This window comes from Mus caroli, unplaced genomic scaffold (genome assembly GCF_978045245.1).
Source record: "Mus caroli unplaced genomic scaffold, Mus_caroli_1 scaffold_6, whole genome shotgun sequence".
Taxonomy (NCBI): domain Eukaryota; kingdom Metazoa; phylum Chordata; class Mammalia; order Rodentia; family Muridae; genus Mus; species Mus caroli.
The window spans coordinates 151051725-151077209 of record NW_028227261.1 but is presented as its reverse complement, the minus strand read 5'-3'; the positions used below and the strand labels follow the sequence as shown (position 1 = coordinate 151077209).

General features: G+C 40.7%; 1 non-coding gene across 1 annotated transcript; it reads right to left on the bottom strand.

The window, feature by feature from the left end:
* Positions 1-21363: 21363 nt before the first annotated feature.
* LOC115031009 (small nucleolar RNA SNORA17) lies at positions 21364-21500 on the bottom strand. The gene has a single exon (XR_003836601.1). It is a non-coding gene; the product is annotated as a small nucleolar RNA SNORA17 (small nucleolar RNA).
* Positions 21501-25485: the final 3985 nt, after the last annotated feature.

The following is a 25485-nucleotide window of genomic DNA, read 5'->3' as shown; positions in this document are numbered from 1 at the left end:
GAAGAGGAGCTGATTTGGTGTCCAGCATCCACATGGTGACTCACAGTCACCTGTAATTCTTTTTGTTTGTTTGTTTGTTTGTTTTTCGAGACAGGGTTTCTCTGTGTAGCCCTGGCTGTCCTGGAACTCACTTAGTAGACCAGGCTGGCCTCAAACTCAGAAATCCGCCTGCCTCTGCCTCCCGAGTGCTGGGATTAAAGGCATGTGCCACCACGCCCAGCTCCAGTCACCTGTAATTCTTACCTCCTGGATACCAGGCACACATGTGGCACACATACACACTTGCAGGCAAAACAGTTATACAAAAAAAGACATAGATCTTTAAAGAAGAGTCATTTAAAAAGAAAGCAAGGGCAGTTTTACTTTAGAAATTGTAAGTATGCCTGAGAGTGTAGTTGACTGAGGGCATTAGCACAGCATACATGAGCATTGGTTCAACCCCATCACCACACTAAATAAATAAATAAATCCATTATATGTCCTAGAACTCCCACCTTTGGTTATCTGTTAAATCCTTATCTCACAGCTAGGGAGATGCTTCAGCAGTTAAAAGCACATAACTCAAGGGTGCTAACTCATGCTTGGAAGGCTCTTAATTAGCCGTAACTCCAGCTCCAAGCCATCCCTCCTCTGACCTCTGTAGCATACACTAACAGACACATATTCATAAATAAAAGTAAGTATCTATGGTGGTTTGAATATGCTTGGCCCAGGGAGTGGCACTATTAGGAGGTGTGGCCTTATTGGAGGAAGTGTATCATTGTCAGCCTGGGCTTTGAGACCTTCCTCCTAGCCAGATAGGAGCAATCTTCTCCTGTTTGACTTCAGAACAATGCAGAACTCTCAGCTCTTCCTGTACCACGCCTGAGTGGAAGCTGCCATGCTCCCACCTTGCTGATAATGGACTGAACCTCTGAACCTGTCAGCCATCCAAAATTAAATGTTGTCCTTTATAAGCGATGCCTCGTAGTGTCTCTCCACAGCGATGGAAACCCTAAATGAGACAGTATTTCAAGGAGATACTTTCTCATGTTCACTGCAGTGTTATTCACAATAATCAAGATATGGAAACAACTTAAGTATCTATCAACAGATGAGTGAATAAAGAAAAGAACACACACACAGATATGATGGAATATCACCTGCTCTTAAAGAAAAAAAAAAAAGAGGAAACTCTGATATATACCAGTGAGGTTGTTGGCATTGTATTCAGTGGGAGCAGGAAGACAGATAGCGCATGCCCCCAGGGACATGGCATCTTAAAGGTCCAACACTCAACAACTAAGAAGAAGAGTGGTTTCCAGGGACAGCAAGCTCTAGAGAGATGTTCAGCAACAATCATTATTTTAAATTTTATTAGTTTTCATTTCAAACTTCTTGCGTGTTTTTCTCTTGAAAATTAGCAGTTACAGTGCCCCCCAAATTTCCCTGTAAAAAAAAATCAATTTTCTATGTTATTATGTAAGGTAGTCATCAAAGGAAAAGTAGAAAGTAACACTAAGCAAAATGCTAAAGGAAAACGCACATTTTCACCATTCCAAAGTAAGCAATTTACACCGTTAGGTATGTATATATCTTTTTAAACATATGGCCTATATTCTATGTACAATATGATTCAAAGACTATTTAATTATAATATGTATATTTCTGTCTCATTATTTTTATATTTTAATTAAAATTATTGCTCTAATAATTATTAGTGCATATCTGTATGTATGATGTGTGTATGTGTGTGTGTGTGTGTGTGTGTGTGTAGGTCAGAGAACAAATCTCTCATTCCACCTTTATTTTTGGTTGTGAGTCCACACTTTAATGGGTGAGCCATTTCTCCAGCCTTCATTCCACCTTTATTTACTTGGGATCCAGTGGTCAAACTCAGGTTGTCAGTGTCCAGCAGCAAGCACCTTTACCTGTTGAGTCATCTTTGCCAGCCCCATTTCATCTCTTTTAATGACAATTGCCACTGAAGTCTCCAAGGAAACAACATCTGTATTGAAGACCAATGGCCTGATCCTAATTTTGCCATGAAGAAATGCAAGGTTACAGATTGAGAGCCATTTCCTTGCGCTACCTTTAGCTCCTTAATGGCTATTTGTGGCCAATCTATATCTCTTCTAGCAGTGTTGTGACTATAGTTAAAACCTTTTGACTGTGTTATTTATCTGACTACTAACTTCTTCCACCCCTAAATCTAAAAGTTATAAGGTAGCATCAGAAGCCTATAGAAGACTCTGCCCCGACTCTACTGGACTTGATCACTTAGTGTCCCCATCAACATGTCTGCTCAGTGCATTGATTTAGGGCTTTTTAAAACTTTGTTCTATGCTTCTAAAACCTCATGGAATCCCTTAAAGTGGGGCATATCATTCAGTGACTGAGTCAGCTTTTCTGGGTTCTGATCACTGCTGTGTGACTGGGGAGAAGCCTCTCTCATTCCCTTTGAAGCACAAATTGGGCTTTGCATGAACACTATATAGGTCATGAATTGTGCAGGGGATGCTTTCCTAGTTTTGAGTCAGGGGGTTTGTTTTCCCATTTGTTTTACTCGGATAAACAATCCCAGTAGGTGTAGGACTGTATATTGGGCCCCTTAACCTCAGTAGTTACGTGTGATGCTGGGCTGGGGGCTGTATGTATATTGCAGGGTAATTAGTCATATATTTGCCCTTTATCTCTTGTCCCCATACCAACAATAATTTGTTCCCTCCAGCTGTGACATCAGACACAGGTCCAGATACTGGCCATTGTTTCCTGTTGGGACGTAGTCAGGACCTTCCTTTGCACCACTGAGAGCACTGTTACAGATAAGTCGTTATCTCATATTTAATGCTTTAGATTAGTTTGCTATTACTAACTTGCTTTCTGAGGAGGTTGTATCTAAACACATCCTTCAACAATAAGAAATTTAAGTGGGAAAAAAGCTGATTTAGATGTACATTTCATTTTAACTTATGAAGAACTCTGGAGATAAACGGAAAATGTTTTCAATGTCTTTCCTTGGTCTTTTTTTTCTTTTTTTTTTTTTTATGCTTATGAAGAGTTGCACTATACATTCGAGTTGGTCTGTGAACTGCCACCTACTGGCAATGACAGTATCATCCTATTCCTTCCAAAAGGAAAGGCAATTGAAAACCACTTAGTTCATGGAACACTTGTATATATTTGTAAAAAAAAAAATGATGAGGCTAAATGATCACACTAGTATTGAAGAGTCTGTGTAAATAGTTACTTCTTTGTGAAATTTTGAGTTTAAATAAACATTTTAATTTTAAACTTAATCAGTCTGAAAATTAAAGGCAAAACCTAAAAAGATTTTAAAACCTCTGTGACTACCCAGGGTCAGATCAGGGAGTGGAGCAGAGAGTTTGTCATAGGTACCTAGGATTGCAGGTGAGGATGCAGAATGCGGCTGAGCAGGTCCCAGCAGCACCACTATCAAAAGTACTCTGTGTTGGTGTCAATCCATTTGATCCTTATATCAATATTAGGGGACATTCTACTTAGGAAGGAAGGAGCTAAGTGAGATGAGCAGCTCAGGCTAGGAAGGAGTCAGTATACATTCAGTATGTAAATACACACGCGCGCACACGCTGTTGCTGTCTTCAGGCGCATCAGAAGAGGGCATCTGATCCCATTGCAGAGGGTTGTGAGTCACCATGTGGTTGCTGGGAATTGAACTCAGGACCTCTCGAAGAGCTGTCTTAATTGCTGAGCCATCTCTCTAGCCCTCTCTCTAGCCCACCATATATATTTCTGTGGTTAGTTTAGATAATTAAAATTTTTCTAGAACAGTAATTCTTGAAGGTTTTGGTCTTAGGTACTCTTTGAATGCTTAAAAGATGCTAGGGGCTACAAAGAGCTTTGACCTGTATGGATTATCACTATTGACATTTTCCATGTTAAAAATTAAAATAAGCCCGGCGTGGTGGTGCACGCCTTTAATCCCAGCATTTGGGAGGCAGAGACAGGCAGATTTCTGAGTTGGAGGCCAGGCTGGTCTACAAAATGAGTTTCAGGACAGCCAGGGCTACACAGAGAAACCCTGTCTGGAAACCCCCCCCCCAAAAAAAATAAATAAAATAAATAAATAAAAATAAAAATAGAAGCATTCAAAGTTAACTTCTTTTTAAAATAAGAAACACACTAACTACTAATGTATTTACAATAAGAATACTTTCCATGAAAAAAACTAAAATATCTTCCATGACAAAACTACTGGTGAGAAGGGTAGTATTGTCTTTATACTTTTGAAATTTTCCTTAATATAATTTGCAAAAGACAACCCAGTTTTCATACCTGCCTCTTCACTCAGTGTCAAGTTGTTTTACTTTGGTAGAAACAAACTTTATGTAGAAAGTTTTGTGAGCATAGCTATGCACTTGGGAAAGAGAGGAAGACATAATAACCTATTTAGAAAGCAATGAATACTTTTTACTTAAATTACACTTAAGCTGTATGTGTGGTTACTGTGAGAATCTGGAAGTTTGTGTCCATGGAATTTACAATAATCTCTTGCATTTTAACAGAATACTATTCATCAAGTAAATATTGAATCCCTGAATTACACAAATCTTACTGTTGACATATTTCATGGCATCACACTTAAAAATTACATTTTTATCATCTCTATGATTCATTTGAGGAACGCTTTGAGTACTAGGCAACTGGTAAAGTCAGGGTGGCATGTACATTTTCCAAATGCATTTTCAAACTCTAAATTGAGTTTGAAAGCTCAAATTTTATAGTCAGAAATTGCCTATTACTTGACAGACTCACACTGTGCAAGTGTGTGTGTGTGTTGTGTGTGTGTGTTGTGTGTTTTGTGTGTGTTGTGTGTTTTGTGTGTGTGTGTGTGTGTGTGTGTGTGTGTGTGTGTTATGTCTGTCCCTGAAAGAGTGTGTGTGAGGGCAAGACCTCAGCTGTCTTTCTTCTGGAGCTTTTGGCTTTGGTTTTTTGAAACAAGGTTTCTCACTAGGACCTGGGTTTCACTGGCTGGTCGGTGAGTCCGATGATCCTCCTGCCTCTACTTCCCCAGCACTAGGCTGACAAGTATGTACCACTACACTCGTTTGGTTTGGTTTGACACGGGTCTTGAGTTACTTAGCCCCTCATGCTTGCACAACAAACCCTCTAATGATACAGATAGTCCTCTAGCTCTCCGCACTAGGCATTGTTGAAGAAATGTTTCAAATACATACTGCTGCTCTAACAGTCATAGTTTGTCAGTGTTGTTTTTTTTTTCCAGTGAAGAATGAGGCTGGTAGGTTCAACTAGGCATCCCTGTGCTTTTCCTCTTAAAGTTCTCTGTGTGTGCTATATTAGCAAAGTTCGTCATGTTGACTGCTATTCCCTAACCTTAGAATCCACCCAAAGGCTTGTTTCTCCCAGTACAAGTGTGTTAGGTGCTGCACAGCAGCTCATTTAGGAGCCACTTTCTTTCCTTTCCTGTGGGGTATTTATTGATATTCTGCACTATCTCTCTGTTAGGTCACTGCTACTTTCTGTACAGACTTGGTAAGAACTTTCTCTCACATAATTGGCTCTTACTTTGTTTGAGCTACCATCAATCTTTTCTCCTCTGACTTTGGGGTCATGTTTGTCTCCAGCAAAGTTTGTAAAAGCCCATGGTTTTGTTGACTATTTTCATTGTTTTGCTGATTTCTTTGCTCATTCTAAGTTTATTCTGATGTGTTAAGGGGGCTCAAGTTACTTTCCCAGACAGTTACCCTTGTTTAACCCTTAAAAGAATACTATTAAAATTTCCTGATCTGTCTTGCACCTGTGTGAGCAATAAGGTGTAGTGGCAATTTAGTTAACCTGCTTTGAGCTCCTGTTGGTGCACTGCCACCTGCCAGAACCCTCTGGATTCATGGGTGAAAGAAACACATACACACACACACACACACACACACACACACACACACACCCCAGTTAATTTTGATATACCTTGGCTAGCTCAATGGTTGGGTACTTCTAATCTTCCACACAGCTAGCATATATTTCCCTCTAGTAGTCTTGGCTTAACACCTTCTAATTCTGTTTTATCTTTTTATCTTTAATTCTGTTTTATCTTTGCAGCCCTGTTACCTTCTGGGCAGTTCCCCCTATAGGGCCACTTTCCACTCAGAGCTTAGCTATAATTTCTTGCATTGATACAGAATATATATATATACATACATATATAAAATTAATGTTTTCATTGATATAAACATGTATATTGATACAAAATTTGAAATTAATATTGCTACTCTTAGCTAGGCCTTGTGCCTATGCAACTCATTTATGAATACAAGCCTTTGACCCAGACCTTCTAATAGTTGCTATTACAAACTGTTTATAAGTCGATTAACAAAAGTTAAGGGCCAGATAGTTAATTCATGATTATATTACATTCTGATTTAATTATAATAAAGTATTTTCAATTTACTCAAATAGAAATGGCTAAGAGTATTTAAGGTTTAACAGTTCAGATATACTTTACATAGATAGTCTTCAGAAACACCAGAAATCCACAAAATGTGACATTTAATGTTACTTCATAATTAAGGGCTATTTAACAATGAGACGTGTCTGCTCCTGACATCTTCCCCATTTCCCTTCAAAGAAGAACTTAAGAATAAAAAACTCATATAGAGGTGCTCCAGTTAAGGCAAGGTAGCTACTGGACAAAAATTGCTCTATTCATCTACAGATGAAAAATATTGTCCAAGAAAGGACCCAATGAGGGACAGTTGGTGCTATGTTAAATAACTAATCATATTGGGATTCTATATGTGCTTTAAATGTTCAGTAAACATTATTTTGATAGACAACAAACCCTGGTAAGGCTGTGCATAAAGAAGAACCTTTATGCCGGGCAGTGGTGGCACACGCATTTAATCTCAGCACTTGAGAGGCAGAGGCAGACAGATTTCTGAGTTTGAGGCCATCCTGGTCTGCAGAGTGAGTTCTAGGACAGCCAGGGCTACACAGAGAAACCCTGTCTTGGAAAACTGAAAAGAGAAGAGGACCCTTTACTCATTGACAGTGGGAGAATAAAATGAGTATAGTTGTTATACAGAGCAATATAGTCATTTCTCAAAATCAACAACAACAACAACAACAACAAAAAAGAACACAGTTACCATATGACCCAGGAGTACCACTTCTGAGTATTTACCTAGTGGACTCCTATCACAGAAATACTTCACATGCACACATCTATATATAGATGTGTGTGTGTGTGTGTGTGTGTGTATCATTTACAATAACAAGGAAATGAAACTAGCTAAGATGTCCATCAACAGATGACTAGATAAGGAAAATGAGGTAATACATGCCATGACATTATTTAGCTATAAAGAAAAATGAAATGTTAGGGAAATAGATGGACAAAGGAAATAGTATATTAAGTGAGATGACAGACTCAAAGAGGGGTTTCTCATATACAAATCTAGCTTATAATGTTTATATGAATATATATAGGTAGAGTGTGTATGGATATGAGCTATGAAACTAGGAAGGAAGCCATGAGAGGGAGAAAAGAGCCATTAAGATAGGTAGAAGGGAAACATAGAACACACATGAAGTGGAAGGAGAAAGAAGGCTGGGGGGGGGATGGGTGGGCACAGGGGAGCAGAGGCATGGGCAATAAGGGAGCAAAGGGAGTCAACAAAAACTGACTTGGTTTGAAAATTCCATAATGTGGACCAGCAAAGTGGCTCAGAGGTTAACAGTGCTTGTTGTTAAGCCTGACAGCCTGAGTTTGATCCCCAGAATCCACAGTGGAAGGACAGAACCAACTCCCAAAAATGTCCTTTGACCTCTGCATGTGTGCCGTGGTATGTACACACATACACATTTCTCTCTCTCCCCCTCCCCCTTCTCTCACACTAGTTTTTAAAGTACCACGATGAAACTTAATATTGTGAATGCTAATTTAAAAATAATGGCAGGCTGTAGTGATACATGGCTTTAATCCCAGCACTTGGAAGGCAGAGTCAAGTGAACATCTGTGAGTTCAAGGCCAGTCTGGTCTACATAGTAAGTTCCAGGTTAGCCAGGGCTACATGGTGTGATCTTGTCTAAACTTTTTTTTAAAAATAAGGAAAACTCATTTTGAGATTGTTATCATGCCTAACTTGTACTATGCTTCAGAACTAATTGTAATGAATAAATGAATACACATTTCCTTTTCTACTCTGAGTTGTTTCAAGATACCTTGCTTTTATATCTTTCACAAATATAACTCATTCCTTCCTTCCACAAATGTTAATTGAACATCAATGATATATATCAGATCTCACTTAAAGTTAGATAATACTGAGGCTACTGTTTCTTTCCGGGAGTTTACATTCGTTGTATTAATGAAGAAGGGGAAATTATTTTATTTTTTGAGAAAGATGAGGGAATAGCTATGGAGAGTTTAGGAGGGACATCGTTGCATTGGTAGAGCTGACCTAGCATGTAGGGGCCTTGGGTTCAGGGCCCAGCACCACAGAAACAGTGCTGTTGGTTCACAAGGTGAAATCTCACTGTTCCAGACTTGGAAGCAGGAAGATGAAGAGTTCAAGGTTATCTTCAGCCTCAGTCAGCTGCTGGCCAGCCTGGCCTGTATGAGATTCTGTCAAGATAAATAACATAACCATAAAAAGAACATACGGCAACATGATTGATATCAGAGGAAAGAATGATACCGGGTAAGTGTGCATGTTGCCCTTGAGAGATGGCTCAGTACTGCTTTCCCAGAGGATCCAGGTTCAGTGCCTGGCATCCCCGTGGCAGTACACAACCATCTGTAACTACAGTTTCAAGGGCTCTGACAACCTCTCCTGGTCTTAGCAAGCACCAGGCTCATACATGGTACACATACATACATGTAGGCAAGACATTCATGCACATAAATTTGTTTTAGAAAAATGAATAAGTATTTAGAAAAATAATATCCAGGAAAGGTAGCATGAACTGACATGAACTTTGAGAAGGAGTCAGCAGTCCTTGGGCAGGATGGTTGGCATCCCCCACGACTGTGTAGATGTGGATGAAACTGGGAGGGTGAGAGGCAAAGGGTACCGTGCAGGCAGACTCGGACCGTGAGGGTTCGAGGCCACAGCAAGAGGACTGAGCTTTATTGTGATGTAATGGAGAAGGCAACAGAAAATTGAATGTTTATCTCTAGCTTCCCATTTCTTTGGCCCCTCCTCTCTTGACAACCATCTTTCTGCTTTCTATTTTTGCTGTTCTTAAAGGATTTTATTTTGCTTTTATTCATGCATATGTGTGTGTCTGTGTGAGTGTACGCTCTGTGTGTGCAGGTACCTGTAAAGGCTACAGAGGGCCTTGGTCTTTGTGGCTGGAGTTAGAGGCTGTTGTGAACAATTCCACATGGATATTCAGAGCTAGACTTAGGGTCCTCTGCATGAACAATAAATGCTCATAAACACTCAGCCCTCATTCCAGACCCTCTACTTTCTGTACTTGTGTGTTTGCTTCATTAGATCCCATGCAGAAGCAAGATGGCACTGTGTTCTTTCTGCATTTAACATTTCACTTAGCACAAGATCCTCTCTCTTCATCCCTCTCGTTACAAAAGTCTCTTTCTGAGACTGAATGATATTCTGACCGTGGGAACTTGTTAGACACTGATGCCTTAGGTTTCCCAACCTTAAACTGTCTGTTGCATGTGGTCCTAGGGAAACAGGCCATTTGATGGATATCACAGGCATTCACTAAACACAGGTGGAGTGGAGTGATGAGGGGCTTGCCTGCTGGTCCCAGCCCTAGTTAAAGCAATAGATGGGGTGGAAGGAAGGTTCTCCTGGCCATCCACAGGCAGCTTGTCAGTGCTTTGGGCTGGGCTTTACCAGCAGAGATTGTGAAAAGTTGTTGGATTCCAGATGCATTTTTTGGAATGTAAATGATAAGATTTGAATAAAAGAAGATGTAGAACATTTAGCTTTGAGCAAGTTATAGTTGAACTATTCACAGAAAATGTAGAATCATAAGAGACAGTGGGGCATGCTCTGAATTCAAAGAAGAGATCAGGCCTGGAAATATGACTTTGAGGGCTCATTACCCTGGATGCCAGCCCAGGACAGGATGTGATCACGTAAAGACATCCAACGACCCCACTGCTCTCAGTGCTTAGGATGCAGAGGGGGAAGGAAGCAGGAGGCAAATAGTAAAGATAAACCAAAACAAGTAAGTAAGAGTGTTTTTTTTTTTAAAGATTTATTTATTTATTATTTTGTATGTGAATACACTGTAGCTGTATAGATGGTTGTGAGCCTTCATGTGGTTGTTAGGAAATGAATTTTTAGGACCTCTGCTTGCTCTGGTCAACTCTACTCATTCAGTCCCTCCTCACTCCGGCCCAAAGATTTATTTATTATTATACATAAGTACACTGTGGCTGTCTTCAGACACACCAGAAGAGGGCGTCAGATCTCATTATGGGTGGTTGTGAGCCACCTTGTGGTTGCTGGAAGAGTGTTTTCAAAAAGAAGGACTTTGAAAACTATGTAAATGTTGGTGGAAGGCTGGGTAAGAATAAAGACAGGCAAACAATGTGTATTTGTTTTTTGATTTTGGTGTTTGAGACAGGGTTTCCTGATGTAACTCTGGCTGGCCTGGAATTAGGTCAATAGACCAGGTTGCCCCTCAAACTTAGAGATCTGCCAGCCTCTGCTTCCCTGCTGGGATTAAAGGTGTGTCCCTCCATGCCTAGCTGAAGACAGTCAGATATTAGTGAATCATACCATACAAGCAACCCCATATGATTAGACAGGCAAGGCAGTGAATGCTTGTAACCTCAGCACTTAGAGTGTAGAGGCAGTGGGATCAGGAATTCAAGGTCATCCCTAGAGACATAGCAATTTTAAGGCTACATGATGGGGTTACAGGAGACCATACCTAAAACAAAAAGAAAACACAAACAACCAACATAATTATTTTAATAGACAATGAAAAAATATTCCTTCCTGATAAAAGCACAATAAGCTGGGGAAATGGACCCACAAGAGGACTCTCTCATCAGGGTATTCTATGAAGAATGTGCAACAAACATTCTACTCAAAAGCAAAAGAGCAAAAACCTTTAAGTTCAGAAACAAGACATAGAGGCTACTCTTGTCCTTTGCATCCAGCATGTTACCAGAAACATTCATCAGAGTAATAAGATGAGAAGAACAAGCAAGCAAGATTGAAGCTGGAAATGAAGTGTCCTCTGAATTTGCACCATAGATAACTTCATAGACAGACAATTCTAATGGATACACTAACAACACTGCAAAAGACAGGTACAATGGGTACTGTATCATTTGCACACAGGAGTCAGCCATGCTGCTCCCCATAAGTAGTAGCAACACAAAAACAATAACATTTGTAACAGCATCGATAAGAATAAATTAATTTAATGTGAGTTCCATAGAAGGCAGCCCAACTGCCATACTTGGGAAGCTACGAACCATTGATGAAAGAAGTATAGAAGACAAAGATACATGGACATATAGCTATGTTCATAAATTGGGAGACTCAGTGTTGGGTGATGCTGCTTGATTGGCCTGCAGTCAGTGCAACTTCTTTTAGCTCTCAATTGACTTCTTTACTTGGAGTCAAGTGATTCCAAAAGCAGCTAACCACAGCTGCTGCAAATTCCTGAGCACAGTAGCCATGCCATGTTCAGAAGACGGCATCTCATAGCCTCTTCCCCATCCTTGGGCTCTGCACTGCTGGTCTGCTGCACAAAGAAGCTTCTCTCACCAAGGCACATAACTAATCTATGGGATCAAACAGAAAGATTTAGAAGAGCATTTGACAACATGATCATTCAGCAATAGCAATAGTAGGTCCCCACTGTAACTTTCAATGCCAGGGGCTTTGCACTGGGTTCACAGTAGTAGATATAAATTCCGTGCTGTGAAGCAAACCTCAGATCCAATCAGGAAGCAGTTGCTCACCCCATATTGTACCAATGAACACATCTTGCCTGGTGTGTTGGAGTCCAGCACTTGGTTCTCTATTGGGTACCAACAGCTTCTCTCCCCCAGTAACCTACACAGCACATTTGGGAATTATGAAAGTAGTCAGCACTGAGGAACTTTTCAGGTTAGTTCCAGAGTGATCTCATTCTTTATCTTTCTTTTTAAAATTAGGTATTTACTTCATTTACATTTCCAATGCTATCCCAAAAGTCCCCCACCCACCCACTCCCACATCTTGGCCCTGGTGTTCTCCTGTACTGAGGCAGATAAAGTTTGTATGACCAATGGGCCTCTCTTTCCACTGATGGCCAACTAGGCCATCTTCTGATACATATGCAGCTAGAGACACGAGCTCTGGGGTACTGGGTAGTTCATATTGTTGTTCCACCTATAGGGTTGCAGACCCCTTCAGCTCCTTGGGTACTTTCTCTAACTCCTTCATTGGGGGCCCTGTGATCCATACAATAGCTGACTGTGAGCATCCACTTCTGTGTTTGCTAGGCCCCGGCATTGTCTCACAAGAGACAGCTATATGTGGGTCCTTTCAGAAAAATCTTGCTAGTGTATGCAATGGTGTCAGCATTTGGAAGCTGATTATGGGATGGATCCCTGGATATTGAGCCCCATTTTTTTAATGGGGTTATTTGATTTTCTGGAGTCCACCTTCTTTATATTGAGTTCTTTATATATATTGGATATTAGTCCCCTATCTGATTTAGGATAGGTAAATATCCTTTACAATATGTTTTGTCTTATTGACAATGTCTTTTGCCTTGCAGAAGCTTTTCAATTTTATGAGGTCCCATTTGTTGATTCTCGATCTTACAGCACAAGCCATTGCTGTTCTATTCAGGAATCTTTCCCCTATACCCACATCTTCGAGGCTTTCCCCTACTTTCTCCTCTATAAGTTTCAGTGTCTCTGGTTTTATGTGGAGTTCTTTGATCCACTTAGATTTGACCTTAGTACAAGGAGATAGGAATGGATCAATTCACATTCTTCTACATGATAACCGCCAGTTGTGCCAGAACCATTTGTTGAAAATGCTGTCTTTTTTCCACTGAATGGTTTTTGCTCCCTTGTCAAAGATCAAGTGACCATTGGTGTGTGGGTTCATTTCTGGGTCTTCAATTCTATTCCATTGGTCCACTTGTCTGTCGCTATATCAGTACCATGCAGTTTTTATCACAATTGCTCTGTAGTACAGCTTTAGGTCAGGCATGGTGATTCCACCAGAGGTTCTTTTATCCTTGAGAAGAATTTTTGCTATCCTAGGTTTTTTGTTATTCCAGATGAATTTGAAAATTGCCCTTTCTAATTCGTTGAAGAATTGAGTTGGAATTTTGATGGGGATTGCATTGAATCTGTAGATTGCTTTTGGCAAGATAGCCATTTTTACTATATTGATCCTGCCAATCCATGAGCATGGGAGATCTTTCCATCTTCTGAGATCTTCTTTATCATACAGATCTTTCACTTCCTTAGTTAGAGTCACGCCAAGGTATTTTATATTATTTGTGACTATTGAGAAGGGTGTTGTTTCCCTAATTTCTTTCTCAGCCTGTTTATCCTTTGTGTAGTGAAAGGCCATTGACTTGTTGGAGTTAATTTTATATCCAGCCACTTTATTGAAGCTGTTTATCAGGCTTAGGAGTTCTCTGGTGGAATTTTTAGGGTCACTTATATATACTATCATATCATCTGCAAAAAGTGATATTTTGACTTCTTCCTTTCCAATTTGTATCCCCTTGATCTCCTTTTGTTGTTGAATTGCTCTGGCTAGGACTTCAAGTACAATGTTGAATAGGTATGGAGAAAGTGGGCAGCCTTGTCTAGTCCCTGAATTTAGTGGGATTGCTTCCAGCTTCTCACCATTTACTTTGATGTTGGCTACTGGTTTGCTGTAGATTGCTTTTATCATGTTTAGGTATGGGCCTTGAATTCCTAATCTTTCCAAGACTTTTATCATGAATGGGTGTTGGATTTTGTCAAATGCTTTCTCCACATCTAACGTGTTTTTTGTCTTTGAGTTTGTTTATATACTGGATTACGTTGATGGAATTCAGTATATTGAACCATCCCTGCATCCCTGGGATGAAACCTACTTGGTCAGGATGGATGATTGTTTTGATGTGTTCTTGGATTCGGTTAGCAAAAACTTTATGGAGTATTTTTGCATCGATATTCATAAGGGAAATTGGTCTGAATTTCTCTATCTTTGTTGGGTCTTTTTGTGGTTTAGGTAAATCTCGCTTCATAGAATTACTATGCTTCTATTTTGTGGAATAGTTTGTGAAGAACTGGGATTAGATCTTCTTTGAAGGTCTGATAGAACTCTGCACTAAACCCATCTGGTCCTGGGCTTTTTTTGGTTGGGAGACTATTAATGACTGCTTCTATTTCTTTAGGGGATATAGGACTGTTTAGATCATTAACCTGATCTCGATTTAACTTTGGTACCTGGTATCTGTCTAGAAAGTTGTCCATTTCATCCAGGTTGTCCAGTTTTGTTGAGTATAACCTTTTGTAGAAGGATCTGATGGTGTTTTGGATTTCTGCAGGATCTGTTGTTATGTCTCCCTTTTCATTTCTGATTTTGTGAATTAGGATGCTTTCCCTGTGCCCTCTAGTGAGTCTGGCTAAGGGTTTATCTATCTTGTTGATTTTCTCTTTCTTTATCCTTATCTTTATCTTGAAACCAACTCATGCATCAACAATAAGATCTTACCATCTAGTTCTGGTGGTCAGCCAGGAGCAATAGCAATAGGCTGCATTCTTTTGGGAGTCTCCCATTATTACTCATGGTTAACACTGACATTTTCATTTAATAACCAATGTCTTCTAAGGAAGTATTGTCTACCTACATAGTGGTCAAACTTATGCTTCTTTGATCCTTTGTGGGTTTTTTGTTTCCATTTCATTAATTTCTGCCCTGATATTAATAATATTTTCTATACTGATTTGAGGTCTAGTATGCTTTTCTTTTCCTATGTTAATGAGAGGGATCAATAAATTCTTTATTTGAGGTCTCTCTGTATTTATTTATTCACATTACAAACCAATATCAACTCTTCCTCTCCTCCCAGTTTCCACCTTCCCCTTTCCTAATTACCCCCACCCCCCATTTAACAAGAACATCATGAACATGCCGTCACCCCCGCCCCATGAAGTCACTGTGGGACTCGGTGCATCCTCTCCCACTGAGGTCAAACAAGGTGGTCCATTTAGGGGCACTGGATCCACAGGCAAGAAGATCAGGGACAGTCCCTGCTCTAGTTGTTGGGGGACTCATATGAAAAGCAAGCTGCACATCTGTTATATATGTCCAGGGGGCCCAGGTCCAGCCCCTGCTTGCTCTTTGGTTGGTAATCCAGTCTCTGGGATCCCCCAAGGATCCAGTTTAGTTGACTGGTCTTTCTGTGGAGTCTTTGTCCACTTCAGGTCCCTCAATTTTTCTCCCAATTCTTCTATAAGACTCACTAAGCTCCATCTAATGTTTGGGTGTGATTCTTTGCATCTCTTTCCATTGGCTGCTGGGTGAACCATTATACTAGGTTCCTATCTGTAAGTATAACAGAGTATCATTAATAGTGTCAAGGAGTGGTTCTTACCCAGGATATGGGTCTCAATTTGGGGCAGCCATTCGTTGGCCATTCCCTCAGTCTCTGCTCTTTTTCCCTGCACACTTGTAGGCAGGACACATTTTGGTAGCAGGTTTTGTGGTTGGGTTGCTGTCCTTATCCCTCCACTGGGAGTCCTGCCTGGCTACAGGAAGTAGCCACTTCTGGATCCATTTCCCCTACTGCTTGGAGTTTCAGCTAGGGTAGCCCCCATATACCCTCTGGGACCTCTACCCATCCCAGGTCTCTGGCACATCCTAGAGATTGTCCAAATCCCCAATGCTGATCTCCTTTCTCTATCCCCTGCTTTTCCTACATAAGATTCCCCCCCACACACCCTGCTGCCCTGCTTCCCTGCCCATCCCCTCTTCTACCCAATTCCCTCCTACTATTGACCTCCAATATCTTGTTCCCCTTCTGAGAAAGATTCAATCACCCTCCCTTGGGCCTTCCTTGTTATTTAGCTTTTTTAGGCCTGTTGATTATAGCATGGTTATTTTGTATTTTATGGCTTAATAGTCACTTATAAGTGAGCACAAAATACCATGCATATCCCTTTGGGTCTGGGTTACCTCACTCAAGATGATATTTTCTAGTTCCATCTATTTACCTACAAAATACATGGTGCCTTTGTTTTTAATGGCTGTGTAGTATTCCATTGTGTAAATTTTTCTGAATCTGTCCTTCAGTTGAGAGACATCTAGTTTTTTTTTCCCCAGTTTCTGGCAGCAGAATATATCTGCTATGACCATAGTTGAGCAAGTGTCCTTGTAGAATGGTGGAACATCTTTTGGGTACATGCTCAGACTGGTATAGCTGGGTCTTGAGGGAGAACTAGTCCCAGTCTTCTAAGAAATTGCCAAATTGATTTCCAGAATGGCAGTATAAGTTTGCACTCCTACCAGCAGTGGAGGAAGATTCTTCTTGCTCCATAACCTTGACAGCATGTGCTGTCCTTTGAGCTTTTGATCTTAGCCATTCTCATGGCTATAAGGTGGAATCTCAAAGTCATTTTGATTTGCATTTCCCTGATGACTAAGGATGTTAAACATTTCTTTAGGTGCTTCTTGGCCATTCAAGATTCTTCTGCTGAGAATTCTCTGTTTAGCTCTGTATCCCATTTTTTTTTTTTAAAGAAACTGAGGAAACTTTAATGCAATGGTCAGAATTGCCCCTTCTAACCCAAGTGCTCTGGGTATTTATTCTAGGCTACCTAAACACCAAGCTTGATAACAACAGGGGCTTAAGTGCTCTGATGCTCAGAGAGAGTCACAAAACCAAGCTTTAGTTTACTCAATAGGATGAACTACAGGAGCTACAGACGGAGCTCTTCAGATACTGAGCAGCTAGCTCATCCTTAACTCCTCAGCATGTGGCTTAGGTGGTATATATATATATAATATATGATATTTTCTTTATTTACATTTCAAATGTTATCCCCTTTCCTAGTGTTCCCTCCGAAAATCCCCCCCCCCACAGCCGGCTCCCCAACCCACCCCCACCCATTCTCAGTCACCAGACAAAAGTAATTATTTCAATTTTGAAGTAATTGTTGAGATGTTTTGTGTACTAATATATGGTTTGTTTTTTAAATAATATTTTATTATTTTTTAAGAATCTTATACTATGCATTTTATTATATTTACCACCCAGCTCCTCCCAGATCTACCTCCATCTCCTACCCACCAACTTCCTGTTCTCTCTCCATCTCTCTTTTTCTGTCTCTATTTCTGCCTATCTCTGTCTTTCCTTCTCTCCCTCTAGTATTTTATTTATTCTGGAAAAGGTTCAGTGGAGAAGAATAAATTCTTCTCCAGTGTTTTGATGAAATGGTCTGTAGATGTCTGTTAAGCCCATTTGATGTATGGTGTTGGCTGAGTCACACATCTCTGTATTTTTTGTTAGAATGACCTGTCAGTTGGTGAGAGTGAATATTGAAGTTGCCCCTCTTCCTGTGCTAGGGTTAATTTGTGTCGTCTTGTTATTTTATGAAGTTGGGTGGACCTATAATTGGGGCATACATATTTTCTGCTTTTTGATCCAGTCTAGCAATCTGTGCCTTTTGAATGGGGAAATGAGATCATTAGTTATTCAGCATTATAACTGTTATATATTGATTCTTGAAATTTTGTTGATTTTGTAGTGTTTCTCCTCTACTCCCTTTTCCTCTCTTGCTTAACTATTATTCTATGTGGTTTATTCTTTTCTGTGGCCTCATGGGTTTTTTTTTTTTTTTCATTCCTTCAAATATTTTCTGTCGCACTGACTTAGTGGTCATGAATTCTTTTAGACTATTTTTATCATGGAAAGCTTTTATTTTTCTTTCAATTATGACAGTAACTTTTTTGATTTCACAGTTGGGGTTTGCAGTTGTCTTGTAGAACTTGAAATACCCACTCCCAGGCTTCCTGGCTTTTAAAGTTTCAGTTGATTAATTTGCTGTTATTCTGATGGGCCTGCTTTTCTATGTGATTCGATGTTTGTCTGTTGCTGCTCACAATAATTTTCCAGTGTATTTTGTGTTTTAATTATAACATGGAGTAGGTTGGGGTCCTTCTCTGATCATGTCTGATTGGTGTCTTAAATGTCTCCTTTGTCTAGATTGCCATCTCTTTTTCCTTTCTTTTTTTTTTAGATTTATTTATTTATTTATTTATTTATTTATTTATTTATTTATTTAATGTAAGTACACTGCAGCTGACTTCAGACACTCCAGAAAAGGTCGCCAGATCTTGTTACAGGTGGTTGTGAGCCACCATATGGTTGCTGGGATTTGAACTCATGACCTTCGGAAGAGCAGTCAGTGCTCTTATCCGCTGAGCCATCTCTCCAGCCCCATCTCTTTTTCTAACTCTGGGAAGTTTTCTGTTATAATTATTTTAAAAAATGTTTTCCATATCTTTAGGCTCAGTGAGATATCTCAGTGCATAAAGGTTCCTGCTGCCAAACTTGATGACCTGGCCTCAATCTTGGAGAGACAAATGATAGAAGGAATAAACCAATTCCCAAAAGCTGTCCTCTGGCCACCATGCATGCCTTGTGGGTGACACTCTGTCTTTCTTTTATTTCATTCTAAAAAAATAAAATTAAAAATGTTTCTTCTTTTCCTTCTATGCTTATTATCTGAAAATTTGGTCTTTCCAAAGTGGCATATATACCTTATAGTATAAGTTAATTCAACTGCCTTTGGAAGCATTTTTTCATAGTTTTTTAAGAAAGAATTTTAAAATTATTATCACTCTGGCTCTAAGTATATACTCCAGAGAAATGAAAACATTTCCCTATAAAAATGTTTGTCTGGGTTATCATATCTGGATTGTTTATAGTATCTCCCAAAGTAGAAACAGTTCTCATGCCCATCAGCCAGTGAACAGATAAAATGTGCTCTATTCAGAAGGCAGAGTGCTGGGGCATGCTACAAAAGGAATGAGCTTTGGAAAGAGTCAGCTGTCAAACAAGCTAGTCACAGGCGGTCATACATTATGCAATCAGATTATATGCAATGTCAAAACTAGGGAATTCTGTCAAGACAGGCTGGCTAGGGAGTAGAGTGGCTGGGAAAGTGTGGTAACCATTCTAATGCACAATTCTGGGTACACTGAAAGCCACGGGAACACACTTTCAATAGGAGAATGATCACATCGGGGAACAGGGAGGCTGTTTTTAAAAAGGAAGAACAAAGACATGTTGTTTTTTCTTCTTCTTTGGTCATGTTTTTGTTTGTTTGTTTGTTTTTTTTTTTTTTTTTTTTTGGTTTTTCGAGACAGGGTTTCTCTGTATAGCCCTGGCTGTCCTGGAACTCACTTTGTAGACCAGGCTGGCCTCGAACTCAGAAATTCGCCTGCCTCTGCCTCCCGAGTGCTAGGATTAAAGGCGTGAGCCACCACGGCCCAGCTTATCCTTTTTGATATTGTAAATGAGACTAGTTTTAAAATCTCTTTCTGGTTGTTCATTACTATCGTACAGAGGCACAAGCAATTCTTCGCTCATTTATTTATTATGATTATGATTATTAGCTTTTGATTTTTTTTTTTTGAGACAGAATTTCTCTGTGTAGCCCTGGTTGTACTGGAATTCAGGCTGGTTTCTGCCTCCCAACTGGAGTTAAGGGTGTGCATGCTCCTGCCTCCCTAATTCATTTATTTTTTAATTCTGTATTAATTCTTTGTGCGTTTCAACATGTACCCCAATCCCACTCATCTCCCACTCCCCTCACACTTGCCCCTCTACCCTTGCAACCTCCCACCAACAGAAAAAAATCTCAATATGGAAGCCGCAGTGTGTCACACAGTATACCCTTTTGTCCACACTTCTCTGCTTGCAGATGTTCATGTCAATGACTCCTTCATCTGATACGAGGCCTCTCATTTTTGCTACTCTTATCATTACTGGAGCCTCACTGAGACGCCTCTTGGATATCCAAGAGGATATAGAATATATAGCCTATATCATGGGGATTCTGTAGTTGTGGATCTGTAGGACCAGCCCCTACATGCACTCCAGCAGTTCATCAATGGGATAGATGTTGGGGTGGACTGATTCAAGCCCTGGATCTGGCCTGAGAGGAATCTGAGTTGGTCAGCCTGCTGGCTCTTGTGCGTTCACATCCACAGAGCCAGTTCACCAGCAACCCCTGCAACCAGGACCAGCCAGCTCTATTCTGTTGCCCATGTGAGGTGCAGGGCTCACTCTCCTGATTGTTGCAGCTGTTGAGGGTTATGGCCAAGTCTATTCTCATGACCATGGGACCAGGTCGCCCACCTGCCATAGATGGTGAGGGACAAGGGAGGGGAGAAGGGCACCTTTCCCTCTGCCACTGCCCAATAGGCAAGAGCCCAAGAGCCTTTGCAGGCTGGCTCACCTGTAACCACCACATCCAAGGCTAGTTTTCTTTGTTGCCCAGGCGAGGTACAGGGCCCTCTCTCCTGAGTGCTATAGTGCATGAAGGACAAGGTCAGCTCTTCTGCTTTCATGATGCCAGGGCCAGGTCTTCCACCTGCTACAATTGGTGGGGGCCAAGGGGAGAGGACAGTATCTCTCCTTTGTCTATACCACTGCATGGGAGGCAAGTGGTAGGGCCAGCTCTCCCATGCCCAAATCCTTGGGGCTAGCACACCCACAATGTGCAGAGCCTGCTCTCCTGAGTACTGAAGCTGGCTATGGGCAGAGTCAGCTCTCCTGCTCTCATACGCTCAGGGTCAGCTCTCCCATGATGCCCAGGTGAGGGGTGGGGCCAGTTCTGCACAGCCCTCAGACATCAGCATGTCCCTGAGTGACAGAACAGACCGGAGACATCTGCCTGGCCTTCGAGGGTAACAGTCCTGCTGCTGCAGGGCCACAGACACAGATGTGGCTCCTAGTGGCAGCACAGGCCAGGACCCTACCATGATCCCAGGTGGCATCACTGGCTACTCACATCAGCTGTTCCTCACTACCCTCCAGTTCTGCCTCTTCATTATGCACACATCCTTCTGTTTCTCTTTCTCTTCCATCTCTCCACCACTTACGTGCTCTTCTCAGTGGTGCCTGGGGTCTCCGAGTGTCTGGGATCTTCCCAGGAGTGGTCTCATGGAACTAACCTGGTGGTCATCTTGGGCTCTATCCTTGTCCAGCCCACCCACCCAAGTGGCCCTTTTTGATGATGGTTGTCTTGGGCTCATGGCCACCTGGGGCTGGAGGTCCAGGAAGGATGCTTCTAGTCTCCAGCTTGCTCCCCTTCCTTGAAGTTCATCTGGGTCTGCCTGGCACTGGACTGCTAGTTGTCTTCGGCTCACTTTTTCGGGGGATTTTAGTCTACCAATCATTTATAGGTCAGTGATTACAGGTCAAAACACTGAGCATAGACATAGCCTCTCTCCCCTCTGCCACCTATTGACGTACATGTGACACAGCAGCCACACCTGCAATGCCTCTGGGGCAGGTCATTTATTTTTTAAATAGGTGCTTTTAGGATAATTTCCATGACAATCATAAATTAATACTATTCACCACAAAAAGAACAGAGAGATGGGAAATAGCTCTGTAGGTAGAAGGCTTAGCATCCATGAGGTACTAGGTTAAAACAATGGCAGTATATAACCATCTTTGGGGGCTCACACCAGTAATTCCAGCATTCAGAAGGCTGAATTTGAGGCTAGACTGGGCAACAAAGTAACCTCCAGGTCATTCTAAGTAACAGACAGAGCTTATCTAAAAAACAAAACAAAACAAAACAAAACAAAACAAAACAAAACAAAACAAAACAAACAGACAACTTCAATAAAACCCCACTGCCTACCACCACCAAAAACCCCCCAAAAAACCCAAATAAGTAAATAATGAAACATATGTAATAAACACACTGAATAAGTCACTTTAATATCTCCCTGACTCAGTTTACCTTGTAAATTAGCCATTTCTATGTTACTATAATAACCATCACATTCTGAACCAACTGATCTACTTGGACCATGTTGGGTATTTATGTTGTTTTATTTTGGCAGAATAAAGCGGCTTTTGGTGACTATTTCATTAGTTAAAGTTAGTGCTTTACAGACAGATTTCTGAGTACTATGTACTGAGTACTAAATACAAAACCTTTTTAGGGATCTTGTAAATTTTGTTTTGTTTTGTCGAGGTGGGACCTTGCAATATAGTTAGGCTGGTCTTGAACTCTTGGCCTCCCTCCCTCAGCCTCCTGAGTACTAAAACTTATAGGGTTCTTGACATACTGCCAAGCTGCAGTTGGTTTTCAAAAAGTTGTAGTGACTTAGCCACATGGGGAAGATCCTGTTTTACCACAACTTCATCAACACAGAGAAATATGTGCAGAGTCTTTTAAAATACCTTATTTTTAATGTGCAAATCTCCAAGCACTTGAGAGATGACATTTTCCTGTGATTCTTGTCTCTTAAATGCATTTTCTTTATTTTTTATCCACTTTTAAAAACTTTTCTTTACTCTCTTTTTTTGGGCAAGCTGAGTTTTCATTTCCATTTTTCTGTTGTTACATTCTAACAAAACACTTTTCTCAGTCCACGGGCTGTGTTTTATTTATATTTTGATGTTCAGAAATCCTCTCCACTGTGTAATTAATTCTGGCAATCTCTTCTATAGCTTTTCCATTGCTTTCATACTTTGAAATCTTTTCTCTCTCCAACTTCATAATAACCTTTCATTCTGTTTTCTTCCAGTGTTACATATGGCCTCTAGTCCATCTGGAAATGATTTTGGTATGTGGTATGTAAAGTATTTATTGAAAAAAATACTTTTAGTAAAACTGATGTGCTAGGCTAGACTCTTTGAAAACAGGAAGCATGTTTTATTCACTCTTGGGGTTCCTTGGCTTTCCCAGACAGAAACATGATCAGCCAGCCTCTGCTTCCTTAGGTTCTATTTAGGAACAATGGCTCTCACAGTCTGTAGTGTGGAAGAGACAGTACCCATGACAATCTACATGGGTGGTGTCCCTACATCTCCCCACTAGTTCTTGGGGACACTTTCTACCCTAGGTCTCTGCAGACTCAGGAAAACACTTCTGTAATCCCTGGAGACTTCCTGGCTCTGGCCAGCAGCACCTCCTGGTGCCTCCTTTCCTTTGTCTGGGTTAATATGCCACATGGGAAAATTGCTCCCCACTTGAAGAGCACCTCCCTGGTTCAAGAGAAACCATTTTCTGGTTTCTTTTTTTTTCAAATGTCTGTCTGTCTGTCTGTCTGTCTGTCTGTCTGTCTGTCTGTCTGTCTTCTTGATATGGTGTAGAGGAACTATTGTGGGTGGGGCATTCAGCCTGAATCTTTAGTGGCCAATGCTACGCATGGTTTTTCTGCTCCCACACCAATGTCTGGAGTACCAACTGAGCCCTGACTGAGAGTTTAAAGCAAGGTCCATAAAATATGCTAAAATTGAATTTATTAGACAAGAAAGACTCTATGAAATCTTCAGAGACCAGAGACTTTAAAGAATCTAGTAGTTCTTTAATAGTATTTGAACCTAATTAAAGGCAAGAAAGGATAGTGCTGCTTTAGGAAATACATTGTTGACTAAATTTGAAACTTTCTCTAACATTCCAGAAAGATGCTAACAAGTATGAGCCAAAGCATGACTACCAAGAAAGCCAAGAGAAACCCGGGAATAACATTCTTACTGCATAGCCAAGACCCAGTTCAACTGACTGGGTGTACAGAATAGCCCTGGTGAGGAATTATTATGGCTAAAATCACAATAGCTGCAAGTCATAAGTAATTATGGAAAATAAACTGAAGTGAATCATTAATGATGGCTGCAGGATCTACTAAGTCACCCCTTTGCCACAGCATTTAAACAATATGAGAAAACACGTACATGATTTATTCTTCAGAGGGTTCTATGGCAGGACTCCCCAGTTCTCTGGGACCTAAGTCTTCCTCAGCATTTGACAAATGTTTTCTTGGACTGCTGTACAGCATGTTCTCCTGTACGTCACTGTTCCTGAAAGCAGGAAAATCTACCTCCAATTCTAAATCAAGGAAGTGCCACTCTTTGGCCTCTTGGAAGAGCACAAGCTTCTAGTCCTGTCACCCATGTTCTCTGCCCCCCTGCCTTTCTCTTTAAATGTCTTCTGCATGCCCTCTCCTGTCCCATAGACCCTTAGCTTTCCCTCTTTGTAATCGAATTCCTTGCTCCGTAGTATGCTCCATTTTTTTTTTTTTTTTACTTTCCCCAGCTTCCTTTAGTTTCTTTTCTTTAGAAGAAAGTGTGGGCTTTTTCATCTTTTAGGCTTTCCTGTAGGAGGGAGTCTGTTCCACGTTAGTAGTATGTGTGTGTACAAAGAGTGGTTATCAGCACAGTGATGCACACACACCAAGGCAATGGAGAAGAATGCTGTTTGTCTCTGTGGTGTCATCTGTTTCTTAAAACTCATATTTAAGTATGACATGGTGACAATCTCAACACCAGGAAGCCTGAGACAGGAGGATTGTGAATTAAAGGCCAGCTCGGGACCATCAAGATGGCTCAGTGGGTATTTGTTGCCAATCCCAAAGCCTTGAGTTTGCTCCCCAGAACCCACATAGTAGAAATAGAAAACTGACTCCTGCAAGTTATCTGCTGCTCTGCATGCATGTGCCATGGTATGCATGTGGAAACACACACACACACACACACACACACACACACACACACACACACACATTAAATAAATGAATTTTTTTTTTTTAAGAAAAAGGAGGTAGCATAGGTTACATAAAGAGACGACAAAACACTATTTCATAGTTGAGAATTAGAGTTAGAGTTATTGTGTTGAAATACATTCCTAAGGCACACCTATGCTTCTGGTTTTGTTTTGTTTGTTTTAAATTTACTTTAAAATGCCATCAGTTACACGTAAATACCAGAATCAGTAGAGCATCCGATTCTAGCATGCACACCAGTGCTGCGGCCGCAGCATTCCCTATGCTGGTCGGTGGCTTTGGTGTCTCAGGTTACCTCCAAGCAACACACTGAAATGAATATCTTCTGACATTTTTGGCTATAATCTAGTGTCTTCTTTCTTTCAAAAGGGAGGAATTTTCCTCATTCCTAAGCAAGGTACCATATATCTGTAATACTAACATTTGGGAGGCTGAGGCAGGAAGATTACAAGTTTGAAACAAGTGTTTTTAGTTTGTTGGCTGGTTTGGTTTTTAAAGATTTATGTATTTTTATTTCATGTGTATATATGTTTTGCCTGCTTCTATATCTGTGTCCTATATGTGTGCAGTGCCTGTGGAGGTCAGAAAAGAACATTGGATACCCTGAAACTGGAGTTACAGACCGTTGTGAACTCCCATGTAGGTGCTGGAAATCAAACCAGGTACTTCTGGAAGAGCAGCCAGTGCTTTAATCACTGACCCATCTTCCCTAGCTCTCTCCAGACAAGTTTTGAACCAGCAATAGGCTGTCTCAAAA